Source organism: Salmo salar, chromosome 15 (assembly GCF_965601325.2).
Source record: "Salmo salar chromosome 15, fSalSal1, whole genome shotgun sequence".
Lineage (NCBI taxonomy): Eukaryota > Metazoa > Chordata > Actinopteri > Salmoniformes > Salmonidae > Salmo > Salmo salar.
In genome coordinates this window covers 98,898,680-98,916,268 of record NC_138305.1, presented here as the reverse complement: position 1 = coordinate 98,916,268, position 17,589 = coordinate 98,898,680, and the positions used below count along the sequence as shown (strand labels likewise).

Below are 17,589 nucleotides of genomic sequence, written 5' to 3'. Positions count from 1 at the left end.
CAGTGGTTGAGGCATCACTACAGACCCGGGTTCGATCCCAGGCTGTGTCACAACCGGCCGTGACTGGGAATCCCATAGGGCGGCGTACAATCTGCCCAACGTCGTCTGGGTTAGGGGAGGGTTTGGACGGGGGGCTTTACTTGGCTCATTGTGCTCTAGCGACTCCTTGTGGTGGGCTGGGTGCCTGCAGGCTGATTTCGGTCGTCAGTTGAACAGTGTATCCTCCGACACATTGATGCAGCTGGCTTCTGGGTTAAGGAGTGCGGCATGACTCAACCTTTGCCTCTCCCGAGCCCATTGGGGAGTTGCAGTGATGAGACAAGATTGAAATTGGGAGAAAAAGGGGGTAAAATATAACATAAAAAAATAAAAAATAAATATATATATGGTATTGATTGGTTGAACATTTCACAAGGGTATATTGTGATTGGCAGTTGAAACTTTGCTGTGAGCTGATTGGTCCAAGCAATGCTTCATGCAAATTGAACAGTGTGACCTTTAATGCTTTTATCAAAGTCTTCTACTAGAATCAAATAATAGATTTCTGAAGCATAATATTGACCGGAACATGAATGTACAAAAATGTGTTTACTTTCCACCACAAGTTTATTGTAAATATTCAGGGCCCAGAAAGCCTATCAATTTCATTGTCATCATCCAAAGCCCATTACTGATGCAATAACAATATCTAAACCACAGAAGAAGTTGTACTGCCCAGATTTGTGGGGTAAGTTTTTACCTTTTACAAAATAACTCAGTCATATTTTTATGTAGATCTAATCAATGGTATATTCAATTGTTGATCTACAGTAAGTTAACAGAGAATTTGATATACTGCAGTGATAAATTGTGTTCCATCGAAACGGCTTGTTCTTGTTCTTATCAGTGCAGCTTTGTTGTCATGTTATGTGACAATAGCACCTGAATGTACAGTTCTTACTGTTCATGAGTTCTTTACTTGATCACTGTGACAGACATTATCAGGGGCCTGCTGCTCATAACATGATAACAGTGTGTATCTCTCTTTTATCTCTTATTCTATGCCTTCTTACCATTCCAAAACATTTACAAATGTTCAGAGAAATAGTTACATAAATAGGGCTATGATAATTGTGTTTCATAGGCTGCATTTACACAAGCAGCACAATTCTGATATTTTTTTCCGCTAATTGGTCTTTTGACCAATCATATCAGCGCTGAAAAAGATCTGATGTGAAAAAATCTGATGTGAATGGTCTAAAGACCATTTAGTGGAAAAAAATATCAGAATTGGGCTGCCTGTGTAAATGCAGCCATGAAAATGTGTATGTATTTCCCTGAATGCTGTATATGTTGTTGAATGTCATCATCTTTGCGTAATACTTTCAGACTGTGACTGAGTTAACCTTCTTTCATATAAATAATCCTAATTTTGCTTATGAATTGCAGGCTCTCGTCTTTAATGATGATTGTTTTTCTTCTATAGTCCAAACATTGATCCACTGAAGTCCTATCAGTCCTATCATCATGGGCAAAAGAGTGACTGTCAACTATGCCTTATGGGCTGTAGGTGGACCGTTGGGCCTTCATCATACCCTGCTGTGGATGCTCACCTTCGGGGGCTTTGGAGTGGGGGTGAACCAGAGAGTTCTTCTGTATCCCTGCATACATGGGAGAAGCCAACCGGGAGACGGAAGGAGGGATAACAGACAGAAAAAGACATCCCATGACCAGACCTCTACCTTTGAACGTTGCCAGATTTGCTGGTCAGATTTCCATAGGGATCTATTTCGGAACGGTGGCACTGATCGGCCTGTAGTCACTCAGTTTCTTCTACCTGATTGTGTGGCCGCTGGGTGTGGGTGCCTGGGTCCACCTGGACTCCAGTGTGGGAGAGCAGACAACTGACCTACAGAAGACCCTCATAGCCTCTGTCATCACCTCTCCTATCTTCTATGGCAGCACCATCTCCTCTTTACCCATCAGTATCACTGCCAGCGTCACAGCACCGCAGGTTCAAACCCCATCCACATTCTGGGAGTCAAGAAGAACTGGGTAGGTAGGCCATGGCCCATGATTTTACATCTCCAACCTATTATGTTCCATATTACAATATAGGCTACAGTCCATCCAAATCTGCCTATGATGGCCTTTCACAGCAAGGACTATCTATAAAGTACTATTGATGTTTCTGCCCCTAGGGCAGTTACTAATAGAAGATGTGCAGATACTATTGATGTTACTATCTATGGAGTAGTACAGTATATTGTCCTTGCTATGTTTTCAGTAATAAAAAACACACTTTTCTTCAAGTTGTCTAATGCTGAATCAACAATTATTACCCTTGTTACTAATGATTGTATCCATATGTGTCTCTCTCTGTTGTCTCGGTCCTCACCTGTACCGTCTGGCTCTTGTCTGACTGGTCTTCTCGGCTCCTCTGCCATAGTGTATCTTCCAAAACACCACATCCACTCTCTACTAGCTACCTGTCTGAATGTGTGGCAGCCCTGCTGGACATGTTCTGGTTTTTCCCCTGACTGCGCTCAGTGGTGGAGTGTTTCCTGCTGCTACCCTACAGGTCAAATCAAATCAAATGTTATTTGTCACATGCACAGAATACCTTATAGTGAAATGCTTACTTACAAGCCCTTAACCAACAATGCAGTTTTAAGAGAAAAAAAAAGTATTAAAGTGTTTACCAAAATAAATTGAAGTAAAATTAAATTAATAAATAAATACAAATACAACAGTAGCGAGGCTATATACAGGGGGTACCGGTACAGAGTCAATGTGCGGTGAACACCGGTTAGTCGATGTAATTGAGGTAATATGTACATGTTGGTACAACCATAAGCACAACTGATTAGAAACAAACAAACATATATACATACAAACAATGTTTAAGAAGTTGCTAGGAGTTTGTTATTCTGTATGTGTTTTAATCCAGGAAGCTTAGTTCTGATGTACTCATGGGTATATTTTAAACTGAAACTGAATTAAACTAAAATAACAGGATCATGGGTGCCTTCACAGGCTGGGTTCCGTCAGAGGAGAGCTGGAGGAAAGTGTTGGAGATACTGCTCACAGAGAACAGTCGGAGGGAGAGAGAGGCGCTGCAAGTGAGTAACTGTACATCGGAACATTGAGCTATAACCGAGGGGTAGATACCATTGATGTTGCTATAGCATACAGTGCCTTGCAAAAGTATTCATCCCCCTTGGCGTTTTTCCTATTTTGTCGCATTACAACCTGTAATTTAAAATGATTTTTGTTTGGATTTCATGTAATGGACATACACAAAATAGTCCAAATTGGTGAAGTGAATTTTTTTTTTTTACCCGAAAATTGTTGCGTGCATATGTATTCACCCCGTTTGCTATGAAACCCCTAAAGAAGATCTGGTGCAACCAATTACCTTCAGAAGTCACATTATTAGTTACAGTTGAAGTCAGAAGTTTACATACACTTAGGTGGGAGTCATTAAAACTCGTTTATCAACAACGTCTTGTTAAAAAACTATAGTTTTGGCAAATTGGTTAGGACATCTACTTTGGGTATAACACAAGTAATTTTTCCAACAATTGTTTACAGACAGATTATTTTACTTAGAATCACAATTCCAGTGGGTCAGAAGTTTACATACACTAAGTAGGCTGTGCCTTTAAACAGCTTGGAAAATTCCAGAAAATTATGTCATGGCTTTAGAAGCTTCTGATAGGCTAATTGACATCATTTGAGTCAATTGGAGGTGTACCTGTGGATGTATTCCAAGTCCTAGCTTCAAACTCAGTGCCTCTTTGCTTGACATCATGGGAAAATCTAAAGAGATTAGCCAAGACATCAGAAAAAAATTGGTAGAACTCCACAAGTCTGGTTCATCCTTGGGAGCAATTTCCAAACGCCTGAAGGTGCCACGTTCATCTCTACAAACTATAGTACGCAAGTATAAACACCATGGGACCACTCAGCCGTCATACCGATCAGTAAGGAGACGCGTTCTGTCTCCTAGAGATTAATGTACTTTGGTGCAAAAAGTGCAAATCAATCCCAGAACAACAGCAAAGGACCTTGTGCAGATGCTGGAAGAAACAGGTACAAAAGTATCTATATCCACAGTAAAACGAGTCCTATATCGACATAACCTGAAAGGCCGCTCAGCAAGGAAGAAGCCAATGCTCCAAAACCGGCATAAAAAAAGCCAGACTACGGTTTGCAACTGCACATGGGGACAAAGATCATACTTTTTGGAGAAATGTCCTCTTGTCTGATGAAACAAAAATAGAACTGTTTGGCTATAATGACCATCGTTATGTTTGGAGGAAAAGGGGGGAGGCTTGCAAGCCGAAGAACACCATCCCAACCATGAAGAACGGGGGTTGCAGCATCATGTTGTGGGGGTGGTTTGCTGCAAGAGGGACTGGTGCACTTCACAAAATAGATGGCATCATGAGGATGGAAAATTATGTGGATATATTGAAACAACATCTCAAGACATCAGTCAGGAAGTTAAAGCTTGATCGCAAATGGGTCTTCCAAATGGAAAATGACCCCAAGCATACTTCCAAAGGCAAAATGGCTTAAGGACAACAAAGTCAAGGTATTGGAGTGGCCATCACAAAGCCCTGACTCATATCCTATAGAAGATTTGTGGGAAGAACTGAAAAAGTGTGTGCGAGCAAGGAGGCCTACAAACCTGACTCAGTTATACCAGCTCTGTCAGGAGGAATGGGCCAAACTTCACCTAACTTATTATGGGAAGCTTGTGGAAGGCTACCCAAAACGTTTGATCCAAGTTAAACAATTTAAAGGCAATGCTACTAAATACTAATTGAGTGTATGTAAACTTCTGACCCACTGGGAATGTGATGAAAGAAATAAAAGCTGAAATAAATCTCTCTCTACTATTATTCTGACACTTTAAGTAAATACAAAACAACAAACCGTGACAAACACCCCCTGTCACGCCCTGACCTAATCTACCATAGAAAATAACACTCACTATGGTCAGGACGTGACAGTACCACCCCCCCCCCCCCAAAGGTGCGGACTCCGACCGTCCCTAAAAAAAACAATACAAAGGGAGGGTAGGGTGGGTGACAACTGTCTATGGCGGCGGCTTTGGTTCCGGGCGTGGTAACCCCACCGCCGCTGAAGGATCGGGGCTGCAGGCCGCCGCTGAAGGATCGGGGCTGCGGGCCGCCGCTGGAGGCTCCGGACTGGGGGGCGTCGCTGGAGGCTCAGGACTGGGGGGCGTCGCTGGAGGCTCAGGACTGGGGGGCATCGCTGGAGGCTCAGGACTGGGGGGCGTCGCTAGAGGCTCCGGACTGGGAGGCGTCGCTGGAGGCTCTGGACTGGGAGGCGTCGCTGGAGGCTCCGGACTGGGGGGCGTCGCTGGAGGCTCCGGACTGGGAGGCGTCGCTAGAGGCTCCGGACTGGGAGGCGTCGCTGGAGGCTCCGGACTGGGAGGCGTCGCTGGAGGCTCCGGGCTGAGGAGTGTCGCTGGAGGCTCCGGGCTGAGGAGCGTCGCTGGAGGCTCCGGGCTAAGGAGCGTTGCTGGAGGCTCCGGGCTGAGGAGCGTCGCTGGACGTTCCGGGCTGAGGAGCGTCGCTGGAGGCTCCGCGCTGAAGAGCGTCTCTGTAGGTGCAGGCACAGGGTACACTGGGTCTTGGAGGCGCACTGGAGGTCTGGAGCGCACGGCCTGCACAACCCGCCCTGGCTGGATACTCAACTCCGCTCGATCACTGCAGGGTGCGGGCACAGTTCGCACCGGCCTTTGTATGCGCCCTGACGACACAGTGCGCGTCACCGCAAAATATGGTGTCTGCTCCATCACATGCTCCTCATAGTAAGCCCGGGAAGTTGTCTCAGGACTCCATCCTGACCCTGCCCAACTCCCCTTGTGCCCCCCCCTAAAAATGTTTGGGGCTGCCTCTCAGTCTTACCTTTAGGTGCATTTAGAGCCTCCTCTCGTCGCCGCTCTGCTCTTGCTGCCTCCACTTCTTCCCATGGATGGCGAATCCATCCCTTCTGGATCACCTCCCATGTCCAGGATCCCTTGCCGTCCAATATCTGCTCCCATGTCCATTCCTCCTGCTGCTCCTTCTTATGCTGCTTGGTCCTTCTTTGGTGGGTGTTTCTGTCACGGCTGTTTGAAAGAGCGGACCAAGATGCAGCATTTTCGTAGTTCCACATGTTTTATTTAAATCAGTGAAACCGAATGCAACAATTAACACTTTAAGTAAATACAAAACAACAAACCGTGCCGCTGGAGGAACATAAACCTCACGATGAACAATCACCCACAAACACCTGTGGGACAAACCTAAACTTAAATAGGACTTCCAATTAGAGACAACGACAACCTGCTGCCTCTAATTGGAGGTCATGCCAAATAACACCAACATAGAAATACAAACCTAGAACCAAAACATAGACATACAAAAACCAGACAAACACCCCCTGTCACGCCCTGACCTAATCTACCATAGAAAATAACACTCACTATGGTCAGGACGTGACAGGTGATCCTAACTGGCTTAAGACGAGGACTTTTTACTAGGATTAAATGTCAGGAATTGTGAAAAACTGTATTTGGCTAAGTGGTATGTAAACTTCCGACTTCAACTGTAAATAAAGTCCACCTGTGTGCAATCTAAGTGTCACGTGATCTGTCACATGATCTCAGTATATATATACACCTGTTCTGAAAGGCCCCAGAGTCTGCAACACCACTAAGCAAGGGGCACCACCAAGTAAGCGGCACCATGAAGACCAAGGAGCACTTCAAACAGGTCAGGGACAAAGTTGTGGAGAAGTACAGATCAGGGTTGGGTTATAAAAAATATATAAGAAACTTTGAGCATCCCACGGAGCACCATTAAATTCATTATTAAAAAATGGAAAGAATATGGCACCACAACAAACATACCAAGAGAGAGCTGCCCACCAAAACTCACGGACCAGGCAAGGAGGGCATTAATCAGAGAGGCAACAAAGAAACCAAAGATAACCCTGAAGGAGCTACAAAGCTCCACAGCGGAGATTGAAGTATCTGTCCATAGGACCACTTTAAGCTGTACAGTCCACAGAGCTGGGTTTACGGAAGAGTGGCCATAAAAAAAGACATTGCTTAAAGTGTTCACCAAAAGGCAAGTGGGAGACTCCACAAGCATATGGAAGAAGGTACTCTGGTCAGATGAGACTAACATTGAGCTTTTTGGCCATCAAGATAAATGCTATGTCTGGCGCAAACCCAACACCTCTCATCACCCCGAGAACACAATCCCCACAGTGAAGCATGGTGGTGACAACATCATGCTGTGGAGATGTTTTTCATTGGCAGGGACTGGGAAACTGGTCAGAATTGAAGGAATGATGGATGGTGCTAAATACAGGGAAATTCTCGAGGGAAACCTGTTTCAGTCTTCCAGAGATTTGAGACTGGGACAGAGGTTCACCTTCCAGCAGGACAATGATCCTAAGCATACTGCTAAAGCAACACTCAAGATCTTTATGGGGAAACATTTAAAAGTCTTGGAATGGCCTAGTCAAAGCCCAGACCTCAATCCAATTGAGAATTTGTGCTATGACTTAAAGATTGCTGTATACCAGCAGAACCCATCCAACTTGAAGGAGATGGAGCAGTTTTGCCTTGAAGATTGGGCAAAAATCCCAGTAGCTAGATGTGCCAAGCTTATAGAGACATACCCCCAAGAAACTTGCAGCTGTAATTGCTGCAAAAGGTGAATCTACAAAGTATTGACTTTGGGGAGATGAATAGTTAGGCACGCTGAAGTTTTCCGTTTTTTTGTCTAATTTCTTGCTTGTTTCACAATTTGTTTAAATGCATCTTCAAAGTGGTAGGCATGTTGTGTAAATCAAATGATACAAACCCACAAAAAAATATATTTTAATTCCAGGTTGTTAGGCAACAAAATAGGAAAAATGCCAAGGGGGTGAATACTTTCACAAGCCACTGTAAGATACTATTGATGTGGTTGCCTTTGGGGCAGTTACAATAGTGTTACAATAGCATATATACATTCCTGTCATATACTGTTGATGCTGCTGGTTGGCTCTATTTTTCATATATCAATGAGCATGCCCTTCTGTGCCCACCTCATACTATGTCAAATTTATTTTTATATAGCCCTTCGTACATCAGCTGATATTCTCAAAGTGCTGTACAGAAACCCAGCCTAAAACCCCAAACAGCAAGCAAAGCATGTGAAAGAAGCACGGTGGCTAGGAAAAACTCCCTAGGAAAAACTCCCTAGAAAGGCCAAAAACCTAGGAAGAAACCTAGAGAGGAACCAGGCTATGAGGGGTGGCCAGTCCTCTTCTGGCTGTGCAGGGTGGATATTATAACAGAACATGGTCAAGATGTTAAAATGTTCATAAATGACCAGCATGGTCAAATAATAATAATCATAGTAGTTGTCGAGGGTGCAACAAGCACGTCCGGTGAACAGGTCAGGGTTCCATAGCCGCAGGCAGAACAGTTGAAACTGGAGCAGCAGCACGGCCAGGTGGACTGGGGACAGCAAGGAGTCATCATACCAGGTAGTCCTGAGGCATGGTCCTAGGGCTCAGGTCCTCCGAGAGAAAGACAGAAAGAGAGAAAGAGAGAATTAGAGAGAGCATATTTAAATACACACAGGACACCGGATAAGACAAGAGAAATACTCCAGATGTAACAGACTGACCCTAGCCCCCCGACACATAAACTACTGCAGCATAAATACTGGAGGCTGAGACAGGAGGGATCAGAAGACACTGTGGCCCCATCCGATGATACCCCCGGACAGGGCCAAACAGGCAGGATATAACTCCACCCACTTTGCCAAAGCACAGCCCCCACACCACTAGAGGGATGTCTCCAACCACCAACTTACCGTCCTAAGACAAGGCCGAGTATAGCCCACAACGATCTCCGCCATGGCACAACCCAAGGGGGGGGGGGCGCCAACCCAGACAGGAAGACCATGTCAGTGACTCAACCCACTCAAGTGATGCACCCCTCCCATGGACGGCATGGAAGAACACCAGTAGGCCAGTGACTCAGCCCCTGTAAAAGGGTTAGAGGCAGAGAATCCCAGTGGAAAGAGGGGAACCGGCAAGGCAGAGACAGCAAGGGCGGTTCGTTGCTCCAGCCTTTCCGTTCACCTTCACACTCCTGGGCCAGACTATACTTAATCATAGGACCTACTGAAGAGATAAGTCTTCAGTAAAGACTTAAAGGTTGAGACTGAGTCTGCGTCTCTCACATTGGTAGGCAGACCATTCCATAAAAATTGAGCTCTATAGGAGAAAGCCCTACCTCCAGCCGTTTGCTTAGAAATTCTAGGGACAATTAGGAGGCCTGCATCTTGTGACCGTAGCGTACGTGTAGGTATGTACGGCAGGACCAAATCGGAAAGATAGGTAGGAGCAAGCCCATGTAATGCTTTGTAGGTTAGCAGTAAAACCTTGAAATCAGCCCTTGCCTTAACAGGAAGCCAGTGTAGGGAGGCTAGCACTTGAGTAATATGATCACATTTTTTGGTTCTAGTCAGGATTCTAGCAGCCGTATTTAGCACTAACTGAAGTTTATTTAGTGCTTTATCCGGGGAGCCGGAAAGTAGAGCATTGCAGTAGTCCAGCCTAGAAGTAACAAAAGCATGGATTAATTTTTCTGCGTCATTTTTGGACAGAAAATTTCTGATTTTTGCAATGTTACGTAGATGGAAAAAAGCTGTCCTTGAAACAGTCTTGATATGTTCTTCAAATTCGAGATCAGGGTCCAGAGTAACGCCGAGGTCCTTCACAGTTTTATTTGAGACGACTGTACAACCATCCAGATTAATTGTCAGATTCAACAGAAGATCTCTTTGTTTCTTGGGACCTAGAACAAGCATCTCTGTTTTGTCCGAGTTTAAAAGTAGAAAGTTTGCAGCCATCCACTTCTTTATGTCTGAAACACAGGCTTCTAGCGAGGGCAATTTTGGGGCTTCACCATGTTTCATTGAAATGTACAGCTGTGTGTCGTCCGCATAGCAGTGAAATTTAACATTATGTTTTCGAATGACATCCCCAAGAGGTAAAATATATAGTGAAAACAATAGTGGTCCTAAAACGGAACCTTGAGGAACACCGAAATTTACAATTGATTTGTCAGAGGACAAACCATTCACAGAGACAAACTGATATCTTTCTGACAGATAAGATCTAAACCAGGCCAGAACTTGTCCATGTAGACCAATTTGGGTTTCCAATCTCTCCAAAAGAATGTGGTGATCGATGGTATCAAAAGCGGCACTAAGATCTAGGAGCACGAGGACAGATGCAGAGCCTCGGTCTGACGTCATTAAAAGGTCATTTACCACCTTCACAAGTGCAGTCTCAGTGCTATGATGGGGTCTAAAACCAGACTGAAGCGTTTCGTATACATTGTTTGTCTTCAGGAAGGCAGTGAGTTGCTGTGCAACAGCTTTTTCTAAAATTTTTGAGAGGAATGGAAGATTCGATATAGGCCGATAGTTTTTTATAATTTCTGGATCAAGATTCGGCTTTTTCAAGAGAGGCTTTATTACTGCCACTTTTAGTGAGCTTGGTACACATCCGGTGGATAGAGAGCCGTTTATTATGTTCAACATAGGAGGGCCAAGCACAGGAAGCAGCTCTTTCAGTAGTTTAGTTGGAATAGGGTCCAGTATGCAGCTTGAGGGTTTGGAGGCCATGATTATTTTCATCATTGCGTCAAGAGATATAGTACTAAAACACTTTAGTATCTCCCTTGATCCTAGGTCCTGGCAGAGTTGTATAGACTCAGGACAATGGAGCTTTGGAGGAATACCCAGATTTAAAGAGGAGTCTGTAATTTGCTTTCTAATGATCATGATCTTTTCCTCAAAGAAGTTCATAAATTTATTACTGCTGAAGTGAAAGCCATCCTCCATTTGCGAAGGCTGCTTTTTAGTTAGCTTTGCGACAGTATCAAAAAGAAATTTCGGATTGTTCTTATTTTCCTCAATTAAGTTGGAAAAATAGGATGATCGAGCAGCAGTGAGGGCTCTTCGATACTGCACGGTACTGTCTTTCCAAGCTAGTCGGAAGACTTCCAGTTTGGTGTGGCGCCATTTCCGTTCCAATTTTCTGGAAGCTTGCTTCAGAGCTCGTGTATTTTCTGTATACCAGGGAGCTAGTTTCTTATGACAGATGTTTTTAGTTTTTAGGGGTGCAACTGCATCTAGGGTATTGCGCAAGGTTAAATTGAGTTCCTCGGTTAGGTGGTTAACTGATTTTTGTTCTCTGACGTCCTTGGGTAGGCAGAGGCAGTCTGGAAGGGCATCAAGGAATCTTTGGGTTGTCTGAGAATTTATAGCACGACTTTTAATGCTCCTTGGTTGGGGTCTGAGCAGATTATTTGTTGCAATTGCAAACGTAATAAAATGGTGGTCCGATAGTCCAGGATTATGAGGAAAAACATTTAGATCCACAACATTTATTCCATGGGACAAAACTAGGTCCAGAGTATGACTGTGGCAGTGAGTAGGTCCAGAGACATGTTGGACAAAACCCACTGAGTCGATGATGGCTCCGAAAGCCTTTCGGAGTGGGTCTGTGGACTTTTCCATGTGAATGTTAAAGTCACCAAAAATTAGAATATTATCTGCTATGACTACAAGATCCGATAGGAATTCAGGGAACTCAGTGAGGAACACTGAATATGGCCCAGGAGGCCTGTAAACAGTAGCTATAAAAAGTGATTGAGTAGGCTGCATAGATTTCATGACTAGAAGCTCAAAAGACAAAAACGTCATTGTTTTTTTTTTTGTAAATTGAAATTTGCTATCGTAGATGTTAGCAACACCTCCGGCTTTGCCGGATGCACGGGGGGTATGGTCACTAGTGTAACCAGGGGGTGAGGCCTCATTTAACACAGTAAATTCATCAGGCTTAAGCCATGTTTCAGTCAGGCCAATCACATCAAGATTATTATCAGTGATTAGTTCATTGACTATAACTGCCTTGGAAGTGAGGGATCTAACATTAAGTAACCCAATTTTGAGATGTGAGGTATCACAATCTCTTTCAATAATGGCAGGAATGGAGGAGGTCTTTATACTAGTGAGATTGCTAAAGCGAACACCGCCATTTTTAATTTTGCCCAACCTAGATCGAGGCACAGACACGGTCTCAATGGGGAAAGCTGAGCTGACTACGCTGACTGTGCTAGTGGCAGACTCCACTAAGCTGGCAGGCTGGCTAACAGGCTGCTGCCTGGCCTGCACCCTATTTCATTGTGGAGCTAGAGGAGTTAGAGCCCTGTCTATGTTCGTAGATAAGATGAGAGCACCCCTCCAGCTAGGATGGAGTCCGTCACTCCTCAACAGGCCAGGCTTGGTCCTGTTTGTGGGTGAGTCCCAGAAAGAGGGCCAATTATCTACAAATTCTATATTTTGGGAGGGGCAGAAAACAGTTTTCAACCAGCGATTGAGTTGTGAGACTCTGCTGTAGAGCTCATCACTCCCCCTAACTGGGAGGGGGCCAGAGACAATTAATCGATGCCGACACATCTTTCTAGCTGATTTACACGCTGAAGCTATGTTGCGCTTGGTGACCTCTGACTGTTTCATCCTAACATCGTTTGTGCCGACGTGGATAACAATATCTCTATACTCTCTACACTCGCCAGTTTTAGCTTTAGCCAGCACCGTCTTTAGATTAGCCTTAACGTCGGTAGCCCTGCCCCCTGGTAAACACTGTATGATCGCTGGATGATTCGTTTTAAGTCTAATACTGCGAGTAATGGAGTCGCCAATGACTAGGGTTTTCAATTTGTCAGAGCTAATGGTGGGAGCCGTCGGCGTCTCAGACCCCACAACGGGAAGAGTAGAGACCAGAGAAGTCTCGGCCTCCGACTCCGACTCGCTTAATGGGGAGAACCGGTTGAAAGTTTCTGTCGGCTGAATAAGCGACTCCGGTTGAGCATTCCTACAGCGTTTCCCTCCAGAAGCCATGAGAAAGATGTCCGGCTGCGGGGACCGTGCGAGGGGGTTTATACTAACGTTACTATCTGTACTTACTGGTGGCACAGACGCTGTTTCATCCTTTCCTACACTGAAATTACCCTTGCCTAACGATCGCGTCTGAAGCTGGGCTTGCAGCACAGCTATCCTTGCCGTAAGGCGATCGTTCTCCTGTATATTATAAGTACAACGACTGCAATTAGAAGGCATCATGTTAATGTTACTTAGCTTCGGCTGTTTGAAGTCCTGACGAACCATGTCCAGATAAAACCTCCGGGGTGAAAAAGTTGAATGAAAAAAGTTGAGTGAGGGAAAAAGTAAAAATATACGGTAATGAAAAAGTAAAAAACCGTCAGGTAGCAAAGTAAGATCGGCAACAAAACGCACAGCAGCGTAAACAAGTCTGCAAGTTGTGACCGGAAACAGGAAAAATTTTGAACACGGCAAGCGTGGAGGTATGAGACCACAAGGCCAGAAGATGTAAATTTGTTGTGTTTCAGCTGTTATCAGTGAATGAGGCAGCTTTATGGAGGAGATAACACGTAACTACACGTAACCCTGGCAGCAAGATGGAAGAGTCACAGAATGTGTTTATACAGATCCAGGAAGCCTATCAGATTCTGCTCAGATGACAGAAGCTTCTATCGAAATAAGTGATTTTCCTCCTAGACTCTTGTCAATCCTGAAATGCCAATGACGTGGCACATAGCTGGTTTCACTAAAATAATCTACAGTCAGCTCGTTATTCGAGTCATGAAATATACCAAATATATGAATTTACATACTTTACAGGGAGTTGTAACATGACTAGTATACATCATTTTGAACATCAGAGCAGCTCACAGAACATACATTGTGTAGGGGGTAGTCTTGGTGGTGTTTACTGCCATCTTCTGGTAGAACACCTATGGATTGGGAATGCTTCACTCTTCACAGTATAAATTATTAAGTACATTCACACAGTTAATTACTTTTCATTCAAATATGTTGTCAATTACCTGCCTCCTTTTTTAAAATAATCAATTGCATCACCCTAATGATTGACAATGAATGCACTAGTAGTAGCCTAAAGTGCTTTATTAGCAACAACATCATACATGGTTGATGCACAAATATTTAGGCTAGTTTTTGGTGGCTGAATAAATCAGGTTTTTCTCACATTATTACGCATCTATTTTTTCGGCAATCACTGGATGATGATCAGGTTATCTGTTGTATTTTCGGCCGGTATCCCATTCGTCACTAAATCACAGCCACAAAGTCTTAATCCCGATATATATATACTTTACTTTATTTAGTTTATTTTTACAAGGACAGTGCACATTAATCAACGTTTCAGTAAAAGTGCCGGTTTTAGCCAGCCGGCTAATTTTCAACCCCATGTCCCTCGGCAAGCTATTTAAATAATTACAATAAAAATACAAACAAACAATGAGCAGTGAGCACATGCAGAGCAACATATGACAAGCAACCCGTAGCATGCAGACAGACAGACAGAGCAATAGCACAAAAAGCAACACAACAAAAAACAGTATTTACACACCTCACAAGCTACACACAAAATCTGATTTGAAACCTAACCAAAACCCCAACCACACTGCTAAGCTTATACCAAACCCTAAATCAAGACCAAAAAGCACATATTTGTTTTTATGAATTTTTACGATTGTCCCTTTTGACTTTGTGGCTGTGGTAACTAGTGGAAACACTGTATCCCAGCATGGGCCCGGAAGTTGTCTGGGATTCCCGGTTTCCACTAGATAACACAGCCACAAAGGCTATATCGTAAAAATGTATGAAAATAAAAATGTGCTTTTTATTCTTAATTTAAGGTTGGGGTTGTGCATAAGGTTACCATGAGGTTACGGTTATGTTTAAAATCTGATTTTAAGAAGAAATATTGTAGAAATAGGATGTATGACTTTGTGGCTGTGTTAACTAGTGACGACCGGGATTCCCAGGTAAAAGAAGATTCCGGATATGCTGCCGTTGTCAAAGATATCAACAAACAGATATTCTGACATTTAAAAACGACAAAATAGTCTTTCACCAGGTAAGGAAGATAGTGATGCATTTGCTAACAACGACGGTATGACATGAAAAGTGACATTTTGGCAAGGATGTGTTTCGGATTAGTTTAGATGTATGGCATTTGTCGGGTGGTGGGTGCCATAGCAACGGCTCAGAAGAAACAGTATTCTGCTAGTTTGACGTGTCGTTTTCGGATGGGGAAGTTCCCATCTAACGAGACGAATGTCTCCCATGAAGATGATTGGCACACCGCAGCGGCGGTACAGGCGCCTGTTGCTTCTGTACCGCCCCTGCTCATAGCTGCGGGAAGTAGCGGTGCTGCGGGTTAAATTGAAATAATTTTGCCAACATTTCTTTATAAAAAATAATTCCCCCCAAAATGGTATTACTCCTGTCTGAACAGACATAAATAAAAAATTCTAAATACTACACCAGAGAGCATAATTTATATACAGAGGATCAATAGCGTCTAGCTTCTTGGTTAAGGGCTTGTAAAGTAAGCATTTCACTGTAAGGTCTACACCTGTTGTATTCGGAGCATGTAACAAATACAATTTGATTTGATTCTAAAGAAATTACCTGTGGGTTAAGTTTTATCAAAAGCACTTACAGTCAGGAAGGCCGATTCTGAGCAAACAGCACTGTTTTTCAAAGTAGGTTCTTGAGATATTGGCACAAGCTCATTGGTCATCACAGGTGAGTAGCCTATGTCATCTTCATCATTGGGTGAGTCAGTGTCACTGGAAAATGAATGTTATAGACTAGTGCAGCCAATACTATGTATGTATGTATGTATGTATGTATGTATGTATGTATGTATGTATGTATGTATGTATGTATGTATGTATGTATGTATGTATGTATGTATGTATGTATGTATATATATATATATATATATAGTATAGGCTGCACTAGTCTATAAAATTAACATATATATATATATATATATATGTGTGTGTTTCCTTTTGTAAAATGTGGCACCTGACATGCTATAAATTAATAAATTAGGGATTCTGGCCAAATGAGCCACATTTACATGTCCTTAAAAACAGCCTATAACAAATTACAAAAACACTATTCCTTGTGTTTCGATGTGTAGCATATGCAAAACTTTATAGCCTATTGTTTTATTGGTTTTTACTTTCCTAAAACAATACTTGTCCACCTCACTGTTCAGCTGTCAGAGATTTGAGCACTAAATGCATCAGCGCATTGTATTCATAGGCCTATAGGTATTATATGAATATAAAACAAATATAAACAAAGAGAAGCTTAGGCCTAGCCGCAGAGAGAGATGCCGGCAGCATGCTACGACACCAACATGCCTTTCTTTATCCTTGTCAGATAGGCTATACAGATATCTGCTATACAGGTATAGGCATACAGAAGGAGGCTATTTCGTCATTTTTTTAATCCAAATATTTTTTGAAAGATAAGCATTATATTGTTTGCCGGTGCACAATGTCTTCATATCATAGGCCTGCAGTGTAGGCTAAAAGCCACACCACACCAAACCTTCACAAAAGTTTCTAAACTTTATTAGGGTAATATTAAAAGTAAGTCAAGCCATTGTTTATAGCGAAAATACGAGCAGGATAATACTGTATAACAGCAAACACAACGTTACAGTTGGAACTTAATTTGGCCAAAGCAAATGGCTCAACAGAATGAAACCAAACACTTGCAAACTGGTTTAAACCTTCACAAACGTTTTGAACAGGCTAGATTGCAGCAACTACCAAAAAAGGCTAGTGCCTACTGTAACCCAACAAATGATAGCAATAGGCTAATGATATTTATTTTACAAAAGGCCTACTTATAACGTAAACTAAATACGGAGCACACAATTAAAAATACAGATTTAACTTAATTTAGCCAACAAAAATGTCTCAACAGAATTAAACAAATTATGTTTTGCATATTTAAAAAACTGGTTTAGATTAATAAACAGGCCTACAATAATAACAATGATATACAATAATAATAATACAAATTATTATAAATGAGAAAGAAAAAAAAATTAAGTAAAACAATTGTATCCAACTTGCATATGGTCATTTGTGTGGTATGAAAAAATATTCTACTAATGTCTTCTATCATGTAAATGACATAGAATAGCATGAAATGCATTTATAAAAGGCCTGTGGAAATCCTAAAAATGTGTCTGCTCAACTGTATGCCACTACTCAAATGTGATTATAGATTCTGTCCCCAACTCCCCCCGAAACTCAAAAAATCTTCCTGCGGCTATGCCCCTGTTGTCTACTGCTCCAATGTCCTCTTTTGCTAATGGATGATTGGTTTTACGATGGCCCCGTCAGGCTCACTCAGTAACCAAAATGTTACCTTTGTTTCTGATTAGAATATCCATGCAATATTTAAAATATATGAAACTAATGAAATGTTATAATTGGTATACCTACTATGATGATAAACCTCAGAAATGTGATCAAATATATACCCCACATTTCCTGGGTATGTGTAGGTGTAGGAGGGAGGGCAGTTCAAGCAGTTACTGACTATAAATGTTGATCTTCTCATATGTGCATTTCCTGGCATCTGAGGA

At 42.7% G+C, this 17,589-nt stretch overlaps 1 pseudogene; it reads left to right on the top strand.

Annotated features, from left to right (window-relative positions):
- The first annotated feature begins 1,506 nt into the window (after nucleotides 1-1,506).
- On the top strand, nucleotides 1,507-5,895 carry LOC145860826 (dnaJ homolog subfamily C member 22 pseudogene; annotated as a pseudogene).
- Nucleotides 5,896-17,589: the final 11,694 nt, after the last annotated feature.